Consider the following 19,070-nt stretch of genomic DNA (forward strand, 5'->3'; position numbering starts at 1 on the left):
TGTTCCATCTTGATACTTCAATGCCATCATTTGTTTGATCAGAAACATTTTATTATTACCAATTTTAGGGGCACATAGCGACTCAAGTTTGTTCCTCATAGTTAGTGCATGAGTTTCTTTACCAATATGGTTTAGAAAATTATCTTCTACCCATAGTCTCATAATCCCACACACTTTCTTATGACATAATTCCTATTCTTTTTCAGTTTTATCATCAGGCTTCTCTTCAGAAAAAACTAGAAGATGCAAATCATTCACATATAAAATATCTTCCATCTTTCTTTTCCAAACTTGATAATTTGATCCATTAAAGGTAACCATCTTAGCCGAACTAGTATCCATATTCAACACAAGGTAAACCCAATTAACTTAACCAATGCTCTGATACCACTTTGTTGGGATAAACACTATATTCTTCAGATCAATTATCTCACTCTTGTGTGAATCTAATAGAATACTAAGCAACAACAATAATAATCAAGTAAGGACACAGACAATTTTAACATGGAAAACCCCCCTTAATGTGAGGAGTAAAAAACCACGAACTGAAGTCAAAATCTCTACTATAATCGATAATGGGTTACAATGAGTTTTCCCTAGTCACAACTAGAGGCATACACAGTAAATATCTCAAGATAACAATCTTGGCAACAAAACAACAACAAATTGAGAACAATAAAATTAGAAACTTCTCACTTGAAGTGGCAACCAATTACCCACGGTATCTAACTGTAGGTTGCTCCAAACGAAATCTCCACCGTCCAGATTGAAGACCATCGTGTCAAGAACACGCTGTCAAAATTTCAGCTCAATCAAACCACGGATTGATCCCCAAATAGCTAAAAAACGCTGCTGGTCGGAATGCCAAAAAAATCTAATTTTCTTCTGCCGTTTAAAACTCTCGGTTTGCATAAAAAACTCAGACAGACGGTGGCTGCAAGGGTTATTAAGTTTTAAAAGAATTATTTGGCCCTAATGGCCCTTGATTTGGGCTTTCACCAAAAAAGGTGAAATAAACCCAACATATTTTGTTTATGTCTCGTGATGTAATTCTTTAGTTTCTTATAATGTATTTCTAGAAAAAAAAACGAAAAATTGTCAGAAATCGTACGTTGAAGTTTTCATCTTACAAAACTAGCACCATTTTTTTAAGATTCATTCAAACATTTTTCTCTATCCATCTGGGCAAGATTGACCATTTAGTTGTTAAAAAAAAATTAACTTTTTCTAACTTATCGATTGATTTGAGTATCTCGGGATATTAAACACTGAGGTTCTACTAATATTTTCAAATATTATGTAATCTATCAAAACCTTATACCAAAACTTATATATTTTCAAATTTTCTCCAACGGTTATCTTTACCAAATGTTATATCCAATTCTTATATATTTTTTTAAAAATTTGTAGCCCAATTTCTAATTTCCAAATCGATTATCAATTATCCAAATGAAATTTTTAGATAGATCTTGTATTTTGATTTTTTAATTTTGGAAAAATATTTTTTTAAAAAAAAAATAGGTAAGATATGAAAAATATATAAAATCTAAGTATTAATCTCGAGCAAATTAACACTAAAATTGATGAATTATTGGGTAGATTAATAATGAGATTATATATATTTTTCATATCACTTAATTATTTTTGCAAAATTTAATCTTTTCCAAAATTTATAATTAAAATGTAATCCTCCATTATAAACTCATTTAGAAATTTAGAAAATTAATATAATTGTGAAAACAGAAATTGGTCTAAAGTTTAGAAAAATCATATAAGAATTATATCACACCCCCTCCCAAGCTCACCTCTCGACCCCGAAAAGAGGCATGAAGATGGCAAATACCTCCCTTTTGTGATACCTACTACCCATCTCACTTTAACTCGCCTTAACTCAACTCAACCGCTCAGCCAAGTAAATGTAACAACACTTAGCCAATTTCAACATGCTTTCTCTATTACACCATGCATTAAACTCATCCAAAATTCTCCATCATCTCCTATGCTATGAATCCAACTCTTATTCTCATAACATAATTTAAACCCTTAGTCAATTTTCTACTCCAAACTACTATGCCTCCAACACTTGGAATTTTTATTCCTCCAAGCCATAGTCTAAGTACTTAATTTAACTCTTCCATTCCAAAACTTGATCTCCAAGCTCTTCTCTCCCTCTTAGGAAATCCTATGAGGGTTCGGGTGTTACATTTACTCCCTTTAAGCTATGTGTATTCAGCTCGGCAGCTTAAGAACAAGATCTGTGTGTTACAAATTGGATATAATATTTGGTAAAAATAATCGAATTTAAAAAAAAAAATTGAAAATATATAAGAGTTTGATAGGTTACACAATATTAAAAAAAAAAAAAGTAGAATCTAAAAGGTTTATTATGCCTCAATGTACCAAGAAAACCCAAAATAATTGATAAGTTGGAAAAAGTTAAAACTGATGGAAGGAATATTAAAAAAATGCTAGTTTTGTAGGATGAAAACTTCTAATCATTGTGTTTTTGTCATAGATTAATAAATAATCGTTGAGTGGTTAAATTATAAGTCTAGTTTTTAACTTTTAAAAATGTGTAATAAATTTCTGAGCTTTCAATTTTATGTCAAATAGTCCCGAATCTTGAAAGTGCCTAATAGATTTTTAACTTTTAATTATTCGTCCATTCACTTCCTAAACTTTTTCAAGTTTGTATCTAATACCTCTCTTGACATATTCGACATATTTTTCACAAAAAATCATATATCTATTAAACACAAAGTTAAAATTTCGGAAGACCTATTAGACGCTTGTGAAAGTTTAGAGATAAAAAGATACGAACTTAAATGTTCCAAGACCCAACTAAATTAATTGGTAATTTTTAAATACAAAATGATTACCAATCAAGAGCCTAAATTTTTAATTTTTGTGCACAATAAATTCATCTTTTGCCCACCGTGATGAAAGGAGATCATGTCAAGGACTTGGAGATCCCAATTTTCTAAAGATAACATGTGATTTTGCCCCATTTTCTAGTTGTAAGGCGTTGATCACCTCAGCGTTACAATGAAAAAGAACTTGCAACCAAATAGACACACAATAAAGAACTCATGGGATATCATAAAATAGTTCTAACTTTGTTATATACTACTTACTACATCTGAAAATTACTCATTTGAATGATTACTCGACGATGTTCTTCAGTTTTATTCCAACAATTTCCTTTCAATAATCCATGTGAACCACTCAAATAAACTGAAAATGAATAACATAGATCGATATATCAAAAGTTCAAAGTTGAGACAGTAAAAATTATATCACCACAACACGTTACTAGCATTAATTGATACTGTAAATTTTATCACACTATCTAAAGCATGGTTCAAGTATTACGCAACCATCTTAATCTGCAAGCTACGAGACACTGACATTTGATGGTAACTTCAGATGCAGAAGCAAAGATATTTGAAATAAAAGCCTCACTTTTTTACACATTGGTTGAGTCAATGGCAGAAAAAGCAATCTTGCCTTGTAGTTACAGCTTAGCAATAGAAGCTATCTGCAGAAGAGAGATATGTTGAGTGTCAAGACATATACAATAAGACTAACTAGTTTTCTCAACACCCAGTGGAGAAGAATTGTCATAGTTAAATTACACAAACTAGAGAACAACAAACATATATCTCAAATCTAAAGTTAACTAAGGAATTCCATGTTTAAATGAAAGAGCAATTCCCTGTAGAACAACTAAAAAAAAAAATGCAAATAAGACTTAGAAAGACAGAAACAAATTACCATTCATATCCATCAACCTCATTCATGATGACAATCAAAAGTATTTGCATGCATAAAGGTTGTTTAAGCCCGTTCTTAAAGGAATGTGTAACTCAGGAGAAACAACTTATTAGAAACGTTTGGAAAGTTCTACATTGCATGTGTTTCAGCTTCAATCAAAGAAAAGGCTACGACATAAAGTAAGATACACATTCAAACCGAATAATTAAAGCAGCTTACAACCATGGTATATAGAAAACTTCTGTTCCCATGTAGTCCAAATAAATCATTGAAAAGATATCCAGCCACATACAGATATTGATTATTAGGTCAAGTATTAGCATAAGATATAAATAATGTCACATAGCATATGGCTTTCAGATTCCAAACAAATGGAGAGGTACCAAGGAAGGAAAAGTTAATCGATTTTGATAATAGAAACTTGGTAAATATTCTCGAGCAATCATGATTATACATATATGACTGATTAAAAAAAAAAAAAAGAGCATAAACAGAGGGATGAAATGAACCTTTCGTTCATTCACGAAGCAGCTGACTGAAACTTCTGTAACATATCACAGTATGGAGTTTCCCTTATAAATCCCCACTGCCGACGCTGCATCTCAACACGACAATTCTGAGCAAGAATGTTAAAATAATCCCTCTCTATGTGCCGCTCAAGTGCCATACGATCCGGGCTATTAGGTGGATACTTTTCCTCAAAATTTGTTGATTTCACAAAAAAATTGACACCCTTTTGAGTGGTAAACTGGAATTCATAAGGGTAGGAATGGGAAAGAGCATAGATCGGTTCTGAGGATGGCAAGAAGTTCAAAAGCAATATTAACAGCACGGGAAGCAATTGAATCAGAGTTCTAAGGCCACCACCTGAGCCCTGATCAGCTGTCCTATGTCCCATTCCAGTGCCAAAATTGAAAGTACGAAAATGTGTGGTTGTAGGCGCCATTCCACCGAAGAAAAAGTTTCTAAATATCTCCTCTGCATCAACATCACCCTCATAAAACCCATTAAATCCATTGGCACCATGTCTTGTAGTCCGTCTCTCATAAACTGGCTCATCAGACCCAACAACATCATACTTTTTCCGACTCTCCTCGTTACTTAGACACTGAAACGCTTTCGATACAGCCTTAAATGCTTCTTCAGCACCAGGAGCATTGTTTTTATCTGGATGAACCTTTAAAGACAACTTCCTATATGCCTTTCGAACATCCTCAGTACTACAACTCTTCTCCAATCCCAAAATCTCGTAATAATCCTTCTGCTTTTTAATTTTCCTCACAACCTCAATCTGCTCCTCTGTATAAATTGCCGATGTTGAAGATTCAGAAGACCTCGATGCAGGAACTCTACGGCGAACCGAAGGCTGATCAGACGGTTTAGATGAAGAGGTATCAGACGACCTATTCCCAGATTTGCCAGTATCACCATCTAAATCTTCACTAGAAACATTCTGAATTTCCGATAAGAGATCGTCAACGGAGAGCGTCGGATCAAGACGACGAGCTTTATTCACAAATTTTAGGGCACGGGTCCGATTCCCAGCTTCCAAAGATTCTTTCCCGATTTTCAAACATTTCAAAGCATCGTCTTTGTTCCCGTCCATCAGAAATAACGCAAAGACCTAACCGCAATTCCCTTCAAGAAGAAGGGGGGGAAACAATTACATTCCTAATCGGAGATTATCGATTACGATTGGGGAAAAGAGATTACATACATAACTGATCTACAGTTTGAAATTGGATGAGTACAAGAATCTAATCTATTGTGAGGAATTGAACTTACAGATGGTGCTGAAGAAGACGATTGAAAAACTGTGAAGATGTCGTCAATGTAACCGCATGGATGGCTCCGGATTGAGAAATCTAGGGATTGCAATTCTTCATGGAAGATGAAAATTTTGGGAAATTGAGACCGCTATTTAAGTCGAAGGACGCGTTTGGAACTGATGTAAAGTGGCGTTTTATAGCCCAACTTTCAGCTGAGAGTATAGAATATAAACTCCTACACCTCATATCACCAAATAAAAATGTTCTTTTAACTTCGTATTTAATTAAAACATTTTAATCGAATTTGAATATCAAAACGACCCTAGTTCAATTGATATCTGAGTGTATTCATAATCTTTATCTTTTATCCGTTTGGTAATCATATGTTTTTTTTATTTTAATTTTTAAAAATTAAATCTATTTCATTTCAATTTCTTGTCTATCTTTTTTAAATACAATAATTAAACAAAAACAAATTTTTAAAAGTTATGTTTTTTAGTTTTCAAATTTTGGTTTAGTTTTTTAAATTATTGATAAAAAATAGATAACTAGAGAAGAAATTTGACGTTGAAAGTAATGTTTGTAGACTTAATTTTAAAAAATAAAAGCTCAAAAGCCAAATCGATGTGAATAATTTGATTTAATTTTCACTCTAAAAATACTTTTTGAGTTACACCTATATTTCGTTTATGCCTGCCTAATTGGCTCTTTTCCCTAATTTGTAAATTTTTGGAATTAAACTCTATATTTAGATAAGTATGGCAATCTTAGTATGACAATCTTACTTTACTTGGGTTGTCTTATTTTTCTATTTTGGCAGAAAAGGAAAAATTTTTGTTCATGGATTTGGAAGAATACGTTTGTTTGATTCTCAAGGTTTTAAAATATATCATTCTAGTTGAGAAATAGGCATAGTATTAAATTTTTATCGCAATCATATTTTCACATTTTCATGAGTTTGATACCGATATGAGGGGTGAATGAATATTTCGGCATTTCTATTATATTGTAGAAAGATTCACAAAACATAGAAAAATAAGCAACAAAATGTTACTAATGTAAATAGAATATAAATAATAGACATATTAACTTGTCTGAAAATGAGGTTTTTGCATATTTGGCAAAATAATTTTAAAAATTAGGCCCATAGCCCAAACTTATTACTTTTGAAAAAATGGCATAAAACAAGCCAAGCCACGTGCTACCCTAGATACTCTTGATATACTACTAATATACATTTGATACATTTGATACCCTTGGTACACTTGATACATTTGAACTACTAGTATACACCCGATACACTTAAGACACTACTGATACACACTTGATAGACTATTTAGACACTTGATGTACTATTGATACACGTTAAAAATGACGAGTTATTTAAGTGTTTTAAATTGAAGGCTATTTACGTAAATAAAGACTTATGACAATCATGAAGTTAAATAGATCTTCTTTAATTAGATCTACTTTATGTTGGAAAGGGGAGGGGCTGCCGCTCAGAGAGGAAAGAGAGGAGAGAGAGAATCGTCCACTACCCTAATGCAATACACACACGATGACATTTTTTCCTACCAACTCTCCACTGTCATTGATCACCTTCACCACCTCCTCACCATCACCACCTTGGCCCACAATTGTCTCGTTCAACCTCTCCTTACCGAAGCTCTCAAAGGGAGCTTACTAGAATGAAAATGGAAATCGACAAGCAGTGGTACAACGAATCAGGTAACGGTGATTGGTCGTATGACTTGGAGATGGAACGTGAGAGTCAAAGAGACGGAGATGGAACGTGAGGGTGAGAGAGAAAACTGAGAAGGATTCTGTTGTGAAGATAAAAAGTTGTCATATCTACAAATGGAAAAAGTGTGTGACACGTTTTACATATGATATTTCCAAATTGCCACCCACTACAATTTCACTTTAAAGATTATAAAAGAAAATTATTTATTAATTTAAATTTATTTTTTTAATTTTTTTTCATAATTTTTCTAATATTGAGAAATGTCCTAAAACTTGCAGTTTGTAATCTTTTAACAAATTCAATTTTACAATAAAGATGTTATTGAGATTTCTTTCAATGAAGGTGTTATTGAATTTTTAAATTGCATTTATAAATTCATAAATCCAATAAACTAATCCTTGGTTATAACATGAATACTTGAATTTTATGTAGAGACATAAAAGTGTATCGTAAGTTTTAGTATATAGCCTAAATGGTCTATAAGTATATGGATAAGGTTGGGTACCTTATCCTGAAGACACTATGAATACAACCTACTTTGTATATTGATACAAATGATGTGATCCCAAAGTCGTTCATGTGGAAACATGCGAGTGGGGACATCCTATGCAAAAGATGTTTGCATAAGACCAGACCACAAAATAGTCACTTTTCTTTATAACGACCGTTTACTGTTAAAGCTGACTATTTCAATTCGATGACCTAAGATAACTCGATCTCAATCCTGAGCTAACTATGAACTCTTGTTTATTCGGGATTATCATTTAATCTACATGGGTGAGAGTGGCTCAACATCGCAGTCCAATAAACCTCCCATTTTAGGGGAAAGATCGAATAGATAACTGGGACATAATCCTGCAAGATGGAACTCATTCCTACCTATTTTAGGTCCATTAGGTTTCTCTACTAACTCATAAAAGGATTAAACCTTATAATAACGTGTTAAGTGAATTTGAAATGTTCAAATACGATTTAGGGTTTGGATTGTTATATTTGATATAATTAAATGTTTAATTTACAAACTCAATGGGCATTAAACGGAATTGGAGAGTTGGAAATATTTAAATTTAATTTAAATATCAAGTACATGAATAATGATTCATGTGTGGATTAAGTATTTTGTTAATTTAATATTTGATATTAAATTAATTATTTAATTAAAATTGTTTAATTAATTATTTATTTATTTAAAATAAAGTTTTTTTAAAATAATTTTGAATTTGAAAATTTCAAATTAGGAAAATGGGTTTTTATATTTTTTTAATTTATTTTTATTTTAATGAAATTAATATTGAATTAAAAAAAACTAATTTTAAATTGGAAATGAGATTTTCCAATTTTTACCACCGAATCCACTAAATTAGTGGAGTTTCAACTTTCAAGTTTCAAGCTTCCCTTTAATGAAGTGTTGCATGATTTTATTGTATAAATAAAAAGCTAATCAAATAGGATTAGATTCATGCAACTGAAAATTCTGAAGAAACTATTGAAATTTTTCCTCTTCAAACCAACACTCAAAATTACACCAAAATTCTTCTCAATTTGAGTTTCACCACTCAATCAAGACACTTGTGGTGGTCTATTACTGAGATAGAAGAAGAATTTCGTGGTGAATTCGATCAATTTGGGAGAATCATCAAAGGTATTCACTTGAAACCCTAATATACTAACACCATGTACATACATGCTTATTAACTAAAATTGATATAATTAGAGTGCTTAGATCTTTTATTACTTCCGCATGTTGAATGTCAACTCTAACAACTAAAAATGTCTAGGAATATTTATCGGTATTTCCATAAAATTTAGACCTCGATATTTTTGTGAACATCAACATTTTAAGTCTTGAAAATAGATAGTAACATAACATTTATTGTTATTAAGATTGTTTTTAAATATAGGAAAATGAGTCTACAAATATAACAAGATGTCATAGTCTATCCATAATAAATATTGATATAACAAAATATCACTATCTGTTTGTTATATTTAAAAATATTTTCAACAATTTTGTCATTTAAAACAGTTATCATTATTAATTATTATTAATGCTAAGTTGAAGATTTAATAATTAAAACAATACAGATACTCTCTTCTTTAAAATATAATTAAAAAATATTATTGTCTCGTTCAATTTCTATTCAACTCGTCCACTAATTTTAACAAAGCTTGCTAATTTCAATGGAAGTCTTTAACAAAATTAAGCACAATCAAAACTCACATGGCTTTTTATTGAAGTTTTATCAATGTTGTAGCGAACCTATATAAGTCATTTAACACATGAATTTTTGCACTAATCATTAAAGTATGACTGTCTTTTAGTTGGTAAAAATTACACAGTTATTCAAATTTAAAGTAAAATAGGGCTATTTATGATAAAATTTGCACTGGTCATCAAAGCTCGAGGTTCAATTTGGTGAATGAAAAGATTGTTTATAAAAATCAATAAACAAATGCTTAAACTTATAATTTCAATAACAAATAACATTGCCTGAACAAGCAATACATTTAGACATTTATTATCTGCAAAATAGTATATTTAAATTCATTATATAAAAATAGACATATAACAATACATGTATTATAAATAATTTAACATATTTATTATCTCACGTTATCATGATATTTATACGACTATTTGATATATTTCAAATTTTGTATAACAATACCTGAAATTTCCTCGATTGAGAAAACATTGCAATACAAATCTTGTATTGTAACAAGTTTTTTCTGTTCTAAGAACTCTACAAATCATAAATCATCTTGTGTTATCATTTAAAGTTGGCTTGATCATAAATTATAGATTGAAGAAGGATTGCAATCCAATCTTGGTTTCAATGATTACATATATATCTTGCCAATCTTTCCCAATAGACAAAATGAGCATATTGTCAAGATTTGAATAACGAACAAGGTTCATTGATCCATGATAAAGCAAAAGTATTATTTGATCAGTACATCCAAACTCAAGCTCTAAAATTATTCAGAATCTACTCAATGACCTATAGCAACAAGTAAATCTGTAGTGAAAATGGAAAAATAAGCTCGAAACTAGAGCGACCTGGGGTAACTATTCAACTCCCATATTAGTTTCATGCAAACATTCTATGCAATTCTTTCCCAAAACGAGAAAAAAAAGGACCTGCAAAACAATTTCAAAGCTGTTTGGTTAGCAAATAGGTAGTTTTGAAGCATATGATTCAACCTTTTTCTTTACATCCAACTGGGAATTGTTGTAATCTAGTTACATGAGCAAAAGCAAGAACCAAGAATGATAAAGATAGTAATGTCAATGGAGTACTTAGGAATATTATTAGGTTATTGAGGGTATACTAGTAATTATTATCCTCCTATGAGTTTTCTTGGGTATAAACCAAACTCTAGTTTGTTTTAAATCGAATTGAATCTCTCCTCAAATGAGTGAGAGGTACTTTATTTATAGGGAAAATGTTTACACAAGAATAACAACTAACATGTAACTAACTATTTTTAAACTAACTCTTATTCTAACTTGCTTACAAATGTTCTCAATACACCATCCTCCAAATTGATCAAGTAGATCACTTATTCGAAGAATTGGAAAGTGGTATTTCACAATGATTCGATTGATGGCTCTACTATCCACGCACATCCTCCAACTACCATCTTTTTTAGGAGTAAGAAGGATTAGCACCACACATGTGCTAAGGCTTGATTGAATGTGCCTCTTTTCAATAATTCTTCAATATGTTGGTGGAGGATCTCATACTCCTTAAGACTCAACCTATAGTGATTGAGGAAGATGAGGGATTGTAGCACCCGAAACCATGTCAATATGGTGTTGAATGTCTTTGTTGTTTTTTGCATTTTGTCTTTTCAACAACTACAAGACCCAATAAATCTTTCTTTAACAAACATTTTGCAATGTATTTGAAGATTAAAATCTCCTTTGGGAGCAATCGACACCATTTGGAGAACACAAAACTCCTTATCACCTTCATCCGTGTCAATATAACTGGTTTCTTCCTCATTATCTTCATTGCATCCAGCCAACAAATTCTCTTCTTCATCTATATATCCTGCTGTTTTTTGTTGAGGATACTCATTAGACAAGTGCCCCACTTGGCCACACCTCAAACATTTTCCCAATGTAGGACAATTATAAAGATTTTGAACTTTCTATTTGTAAACAGCCTCCGTTTCCTTCTCTCCAACCTCTTCTTGCTTTTCTTTATCCTTTTCCATGAATGAAATTGGTGGAGTAGGATGGTCCAAGTTATTGTTTGCTCTTCTGCTTATAGAAGCATCCCAAAGCTTTTCTTGAAGTTTTCTTGGAGCGTAAATCATTCAACTCCTCTATTGTTTCAGCATAACAAATTGCATCATCCGAAAAGAAAGTGCTGTAATTTTACCTTTTCTTTGATGTCCACCCATAAGCCGCCAATGAATCTTGTAATTAGATGTTGTTCATTCTCCACCAAATTTGTTCTTGCTCCCAATCAGTGGAATTCTTCCACATAATTTGGCACTTGTCGAGGCCCTTGTCTACAATTTTGGTATCAATTGTAAAGGGTCTGCTCATAATTAGGAGGAAGGAATCTCTATTTCATCAACCGCTTCATTTTTTTCCACGTTCGAATTGGCCTCTTGCCTTGCCATTGCCGATTGATCTCCAATTGATCCAAACAAGTGGAAGCTCCCCCTTTCAACTTGAAGGCTACCAAACGTACCTTTTTGTGATATGGCGTATTCATATAATCGAAATTTTTTTTGGTGTTCTTGATCCATTCGAGGAATGTATCGATATCACGCTTCCCATTGAAAGTCGGCAAGTCAATCTTCATTTTGTAATCATATCTGTCTCTGTACCTCTCTTCTCATCGCCTCCTTGGAGCATATAACTTTTATTCTTGATCATACACATTCGAAGCATCCCAATCTTGGAATTTTTGCTGCCATTCTTGCCTATTCAAACGTCTTCTTGGATCTTCTTGGAGCTGCATCTTTCTTGATGAATTTTTTAGTTGCCCAGCACCACGCTGACCTCTTTTTTCACATTCTTGTACGAATGGTTGAGTGTTCTCCCGATTTTGAGGTGTTGCTACCAACATCTTAACCCTACGAGTAAGGGCTTCCATACTTTCTTGAATGCTAGTCACCGTCCCGGATTCTTGGAGTCCTCTGATTCCACTTTTGGTGTAAACCAAACTCTAGTTTTTTTTAATCAAATTGAATTTCTGCTCAAATGAGTGAGAAGTGTTTTATTTATAGGGAAAATGCTTACACATGTGCTGAATAACAGCTAACTAACATGTAACTAACTATTTTTAAACTACCTCTTATTCTAACTTGCTTACAAATGTTTCTCAATATACCAGATCCTATAGAGAGTTAATATCCTACAAATTTTCTTGGTAATCAGGGGCCAAGCGGGATGACCCTTGAGATCAGTCAAGGTGTGCGTATGCTTGTCTGGACACTCATCGATATCACAAATAATAATAATAATTCTATTCTATTCTATTCTATTCTATTCTATTCTAGTTATATGGGTTCTATTAGATTAGATGAATGGCAAATGCATCCATGTTTACTTACTATGCCAGCAGGTAGAGTTATCTGTTGGGGTTGATGCCCTAAAATCTCGTGTCCTGTAGTTTGTAAACAGTTTGTACGAACGCTTGTGATGTATAATATATGATATTTTACTTCACTTCTTGATTTTACTCAGTTGTTTGTTTTATTTGTTTCACAACAAACCAATAAACCTAAAATCCTTAATTATCTGTATGTAACTTAAGCATGTATGTGGTAACATACAAGTGGATCATGTCTTGAGTGATAACCAAAATGGTCTGTAATATATGTGGAAGCAGAAATTCAATTTGATTAAAAAAAACTAGAGTTTGGTTTACACCAAAAGTGGAATCAGAGGACTCCAAGAATCCGGGACGGTGACTAGCATTCAAGAAACCTTATCCTGGTAATGCTACAGATGTGGCCCGCTTTGTGGAATGGTCACAAGTGTTGTGACTTGTCACAGATGGTATGATCTGACCATTCGTATAAGGGACATGCGAGTGGGGGCATCCTATACAAAGAGTTTGTATAAGACCTGACCATGAAGTGTTAATGTCTCGTTAATAACACCATTCATGACAGAGACTTCACTTCACTAGGATGACCATAGGTAACATGACCTCAATTTTGAGTGAGTTGGGAACTCCTGCCATTGAGGGCGGTCCTTTGATTTGCATGGGTGCGAGTGGCCAGGTCGTCGACTCAAACCTACCATTTTGGGGATTCGTCTGATTTGGGAGCTGAGAACTGGAATTCACTCCTTCCCCGAAAGTAGATAGATAACTCCTTTAAGGGCTGATTCCAGGGCTTGAACGATGTGGCGTCACACACCTTCTTTTGGCCCGAGAGGTGTTCACACTTAGTTGGACTATATTGTATTGTTCATTAGAGGAATGAGTGAAATGTAACTACAGGGGTAAAACGGTAAATTGATCCAACTGTACTTACGAGCATCTGTGAAGGGTCATTGTACTCATGATTGATTATATCTGATGGACACAGAAATATATCTGTGGTAAGAAAAGTTTAGTTGTTGGTCTTTAGTGGAATGTCTGGCAGTTAACGAATGATGGATCTCGTGGCTAAAGAGTTTAGTCAGCTACTCATGTACCGTTGGAGCTTCGAGCCACAGGTCCATAAGGTCCCCTTGGTAGCTTGGATAAAGTTGAGAATCAGTTTTTGGGTCGGTTTGTAATGTTCAAATTGACAAGAGAAAGTTCGATTATATATGATATAATTGATCTGATTAATTATATATGATATAATTAACTAAATGTATGAGATACATTATTTTGGAGGAAATTAGATATAAATATGATTTATATCAAAAAGAGGAGAAATTACTATATTAGATATATGATATCAAACTATAGGTTAAGAATATAATATGATTATATTCATTATTTATTTAAATAGGTGGTTATGAGATAATTGACCAGGAATTTCTCCTAAATCGTGCGACAGTAGGAAGATTGATTTCGATAATTGTAAATAAAGAATAAAATGAAAATTGTTTTCATTTCGTATCAAGTTCGGAAAAATTTTCTCACGGTGTCAACTTCACAATCGCTTAGTTGAGAGCTTATACAATAGCACCCATCGCCTAAACGATCGTACACACGCGTACTAAACGATTGCACGCGATTTCTAAACGATCGCTTAGTGCGCCAAGCTGATCTAAACGATCGCTTACTCTTTACTAGACGATCACTTACTCTTTACTAGACGATCGCTTAGAAAAACCTGCACGATCGTGTACCTTTTCTTAAACGACAAGCACCCGACTAAACGATAGTCACCTACTATCTCCCACTTGCTTGTTCATTCTACATGATCGTCCTTCCTCCTTCCTCTACAAATTCCATCAAAGTCCACTCTTTGGATTCTCACTTCGAGAATACTAAGGGCTTCAAGTGGTGGTGTCTTCCCCGATTGCTACTTGTTGGCACGCTGCCGTTCGTGTAGATGATCATGGTGTGCTAAGCGACTATTTGCTGGGCGATAAGGACCGTAGAGGGGTTGCTTCCACTAGATTGAGTTCGAGTGAAGATAGTCTTCAACTAGTACGTTTACTCAATCTGTTGTATTTTAATTGTTAAAGCATGCCTATAATTAGTGTTACAATGCATATCTGTTTGTTAGAATATGTGTGTGGTAATTCGGTCACAATGAAATAGGAAAGATTCGAACCCGCTCATGGATACTCTTGTTTAAGAGTTCCTTCATTATCAACAAGATGAAATTCCATATTTTCAAAGGAAGTCTAAACAAACAATATCATGTCGTGTCATTTCAGAACACGTGAAAGCTAGGATTTGAAAATAAAAATCTATGAATGAATGTTTTTCATGTATAACTACAAAGTGCATCTGAGATCCAAAGGTAAAAATAAGAACCGAGATATCGGTGATAGGTCAGTATACAATCTCATTCTTTGTTAGTTTGAAGGCTCATTCGTCTCTTTCTTAGATGACTGATAGTTTTGGAACATTGGCATATACAACCCTTCACCACAAACTATATGGGCAATAGGTCCTATGTTTTGGACCACGACCGTCTATAGCTCCTCTTCCTGCTTATCAATTTGTTTCCTAAGTTGCATCCTTGGTTGTTAGCAAAACGTTTTTAGTTAGAGTTGAAAAATATGAATGGATAATAACCGAAGCAACCGAAATTCTCTACGGGAGAAACTTGAATATGGAAGAATTTCAAGAGGGGATAAGCCTTTTAAAAAAGGATTCATTTCGTCCATTTTTCATGAGAAAATCAGTAACTCTAATAAGCCTAATGTTAGGATCCTTCTTTCGTAAACAGAAAATCCCAACAAGAACACAAATATCCAATAAATCACAAGGTAAGCTAGCCTTTCAAGAGGGCTAGTCTCTCCTTAAATTTCCTAAAGTAAATCCCACAAAATTCTTCACCTCTAACCTACTATTTATAATTCCAAAAGACCTAACAAATTTCATGTCTAATTACTAGAATACCCCTTACTACTAATCCTACTGATGATCCTAATATTTTCCCGACTAGGAGTCATACCCCCAACTGCCCAAGTTTTTGTTTTTGTTTTTGTTTTTTTTTTTTTGAAAGAAACATTTCGTTGATGAATGAAGTATCCAAAGAGTACAATATAGCGAGTACACCAAATGAAAAAAGATGCCCAAAATGCAGGTAAAGATACAACAGAGAAAGATAAGAAGCAAATGAGATGAACTAAAGATGTACAACCAAATTGAGAAAAAAACAAAAATACAGGGGGGCCTCGATATAAAGCTACAAGGAACCATATGTTGGAATACAATAGACGATAGAAAGCCCAAAAATCAGGTCCCAAATCACCCAACTGCCCAAGTCGAGGCATTCTATGAAAACAATCACCTAACTAGACTCTGGGAAACTTGACCATAAACAAATTGAAAGATTCATTGAGATGTTTGAGAAAAATGAGCATAGTTTGACATCTATTTTTTCTCACCCCCAAATTGTTGTATTTCAAGGAGAGATTTTTAGAAGGTGAACAAGTCTTTAAAAAATTACAACTTCTATAAACCGAACTTGTAGTGCTAACAATGACAATTACCAAATTACTCCCTTCTTTCTTAGTCTCCATTTGGTGGGCATTTTTGTAGCAATAAAGTGGATAATTTTTCCCTCTTTTGTATATTTGATCTCAACCAATAAAAGGGTCTCCCCCCACCAACATACTGAAAGTATCTTCCTGTTAATATTCAAGCCAAAAGGACCCCAAGGGCATACAAAAGGTCCCAACAAATTATAGAGTATTGGGTATTCTCTCGCTCACCCACACTGAATTCTGAAGTTCCTACACAAAAGCAAGATCTTTCACTTATAGTCTCTTCCCCATAGTATATACCTGACCAGAATTATTATTTCCGCACCATAAATGATGAAATCAACATGGGCTAGAAAATCTCATTGATTTGAAATGTCAAACTTTTTTGATTCAACATCCTGCCACCACGCATAGAGAAAGTTTATACTCCGTTCCCATAAAAGAACAATTTTATTTTTTACAAAAAATCAAATGACTTTGTATTATCAAATATATTCTGTTGTAGATCAAATATTAGCAAAATAAATGAACGTCAAGGGAAAATAGTTTGAACACATAACAATCTACAGCATTGAGGGGGAACAACTTTCCTTTATCCTTCTTATGGTTTTGGTGGACTAATACACTATTAGGATACCTCCTAACAAGAATACACAAGAACACAAATAAAAAAACAAAAGAACACTGAAAGATAGATTTATATTGCAATATCAATAAAGAAACTACAATTACCAGAGTCTTTCGAGAGGGTTATTCTCTACCAATATTTCCCACAAGAAATCACTACAAAATTTTTCACTCCCTTGCTCCCAACCCACTTCTTCTATTTATGACTAAAACCCTAACAAACTTGCTATCTAATTACTAATATACCCATTCTAATAACCATACTAATATTTTACTAATAATCCTATTATCTTCATAACTACGGGTCTTATATACGTAATCATGCTGCTAGACTACACATTATGAAGAACTCATAAAGATAAATTGCTTAGGAATCAAATTTGCAAACAATCCAAAAATGCCAAAATGATAACGGAGATAGAGTTGAAATAGACCTTTATTCAACATATCACAATGCGGAGTTTCACGAATGAATCCCCACTAGCGTCATTGCACTTTAAGTCGAAAATTCTCTGCAAGAATATTGACGTATTCCCTATCTACCCTTTGCTCAAGTACCAGACGATCCCGACTGCTAGAAGGAAAATCTTGTTCAAAGTTTTTCGATTTCACATAATAATTGACACCCTTCTGAGTTGTAAATCGGTGTTCATAAGGATATGAACGGGAAAGAGAATATATAGGTTTTGAGGATGGCATGAAGTTCAAAAGCAATATCACCAGTACAGGAATCAATTGAATCAGTGTCCGAAGGCCACCACCAGAGCCATGATCCCCTGTTCTAGGTGCCATTCTAGGGCCAAAATTGAAACTACAGAAATGAGTAGTCGTTGGTGGCATTCCACCAAAGAAGAAGTTTCTAAATATCTCTTCTGCATCAACATCACCTTCATAAAACCCATTAAATCCATTTGCACCATGTTTTGCAGGCCTTTGATACAACCTTAAATGCTTCTTCAGCTCTAGGAGCATTATTCTTATCTGGATGGACCTTTGAAGATAGCTTTCTATATGCCTTCCAAACATCCTCAATAGTGCAACTCTTCTCCAATCCCAAAATCTCATAGTAATCCTTCTTCTTCTTGATCTACCTTACAATCTCTACATGGTCCTCAGTAAAAGTCGCCGACGTTGAAGATTCAGAAGACCCAGATGCCGGAACTCTACAGCGAACAGAAGGCTATTTAGGGGACTGGGATGAAGAGGACCCAAATGACCCATTGCCAGTTTCACATGCATCACCACCCAACTGATCACCAGAAACATTTTTAAGTTCCGGTAAGAGGTCGTCGACGGGAAGCGTCGGATCAAGACGACGAGCTTTGTTGACAAATTGTAGGGCTTGGACTAAATTCCCAGTTTCCAAAGCCTCTTTTCCAATTCTCAAGCATTTCAACGCATCATCCTTGTTTCCATCCATCCTAATTACCGCAAAAAATCCTCTATCAAAATAATTTGGGGATTTTAGTAAGGGAAAATAGGAACGAAGTTGGTAAACTTGAAACTAACAACAACCCCATATATAACCCATTCAAATTCCCATTAAGGTTTAATAGATATAGATTTGGGGATTTAGAAATGGGAAGAAGCCAATTGAACCAAAATGGAATAACAGAGGAAAACATAAGTTAGGGTTGGGCTTACCAATGGATCTGAAGGAGACGATGCTAAATTGGTTGAACAATCCTAGAAGAGATCTATGGAAAGAAGAAGTTGAGATTGAGTGTCCTGAGAATTGGAATCGAAAAGCGAGACGGGACTTTGTGTGACTGTCATGAGGTGGGGACGTATCGGGAAACTATCAGGTCAAGCCTACTTCATCTTAAAAACTCATTACCAATAATAGGGAACATTTTTTTTTTGGATTTAAATCCTATTTTATTATAACTTTGAATCTTCTTCTTAAACTTTTAAAATTTTCGTTTTAGTCCTTAAATTTTTTTAAAAAAGATATTTATTTAGTCCCTATTATTAAAATTATGTTAACTCTTTCGACATAAATGTGAGAGAGTTTATATTT

General features: G+C 33.6%; 2 pseudogenes across 4 annotated transcripts; both read right to left on the minus strand.

The window, feature by feature from the left end:
- Positions 1–3,230: 3,230 nt before the first annotated feature.
- On the minus strand, positions 3,231–5,795 carry LOC150037760 (chaperone protein dnaJ 49 pseudogene; annotated as a pseudogene). Of its 3 annotated transcripts, none has more exons than XR_016527767.1 (3): positions 5,560–5,795; positions 4,284–5,412; positions 3,231–3,538 (listed from the first exon to the last, which is right to left on the minus strand). The product of XR_016527767.1 is annotated as a chaperone protein dnaJ 49 pseudogene, transcript variant X1 (transcript). The 3 variants fall into 3 exon arrangements; XR_016527769.1 differs by having other exon boundaries at positions 4,284–5,398; positions 5,560–5,749; XR_016527768.1 differs by having other exon boundaries at positions 4,284–5,445; positions 5,560–5,746.
- An 11,541-nt stretch (positions 5,796–17,336) lies between these two features.
- LOC120070788 (chaperone protein dnaJ 49-like) lies at positions 17,337–18,834 on the minus strand (annotated as a pseudogene). The gene is made up of 2 exons (XR_016527994.1): positions 18,695–18,834; positions 17,337–18,492 (listed from the first exon to the last, which is right to left on the minus strand). The product of XR_016527994.1 is annotated as a chaperone protein dnaJ 49-like (transcript).
- Positions 18,835–19,070: the final 236 nt, after the last annotated feature.

Source organism: Benincasa hispida, chromosome 2, assembly GCF_027475165.1.
Source record: "Benincasa hispida cultivar pf3 chromosome 2, pf3_genome.v1.1, whole genome shotgun sequence".
In the NCBI taxonomy this organism is placed as follows: Eukaryota; Viridiplantae; Streptophyta; class Magnoliopsida; order Cucurbitales; family Cucurbitaceae; genus Benincasa; species Benincasa hispida.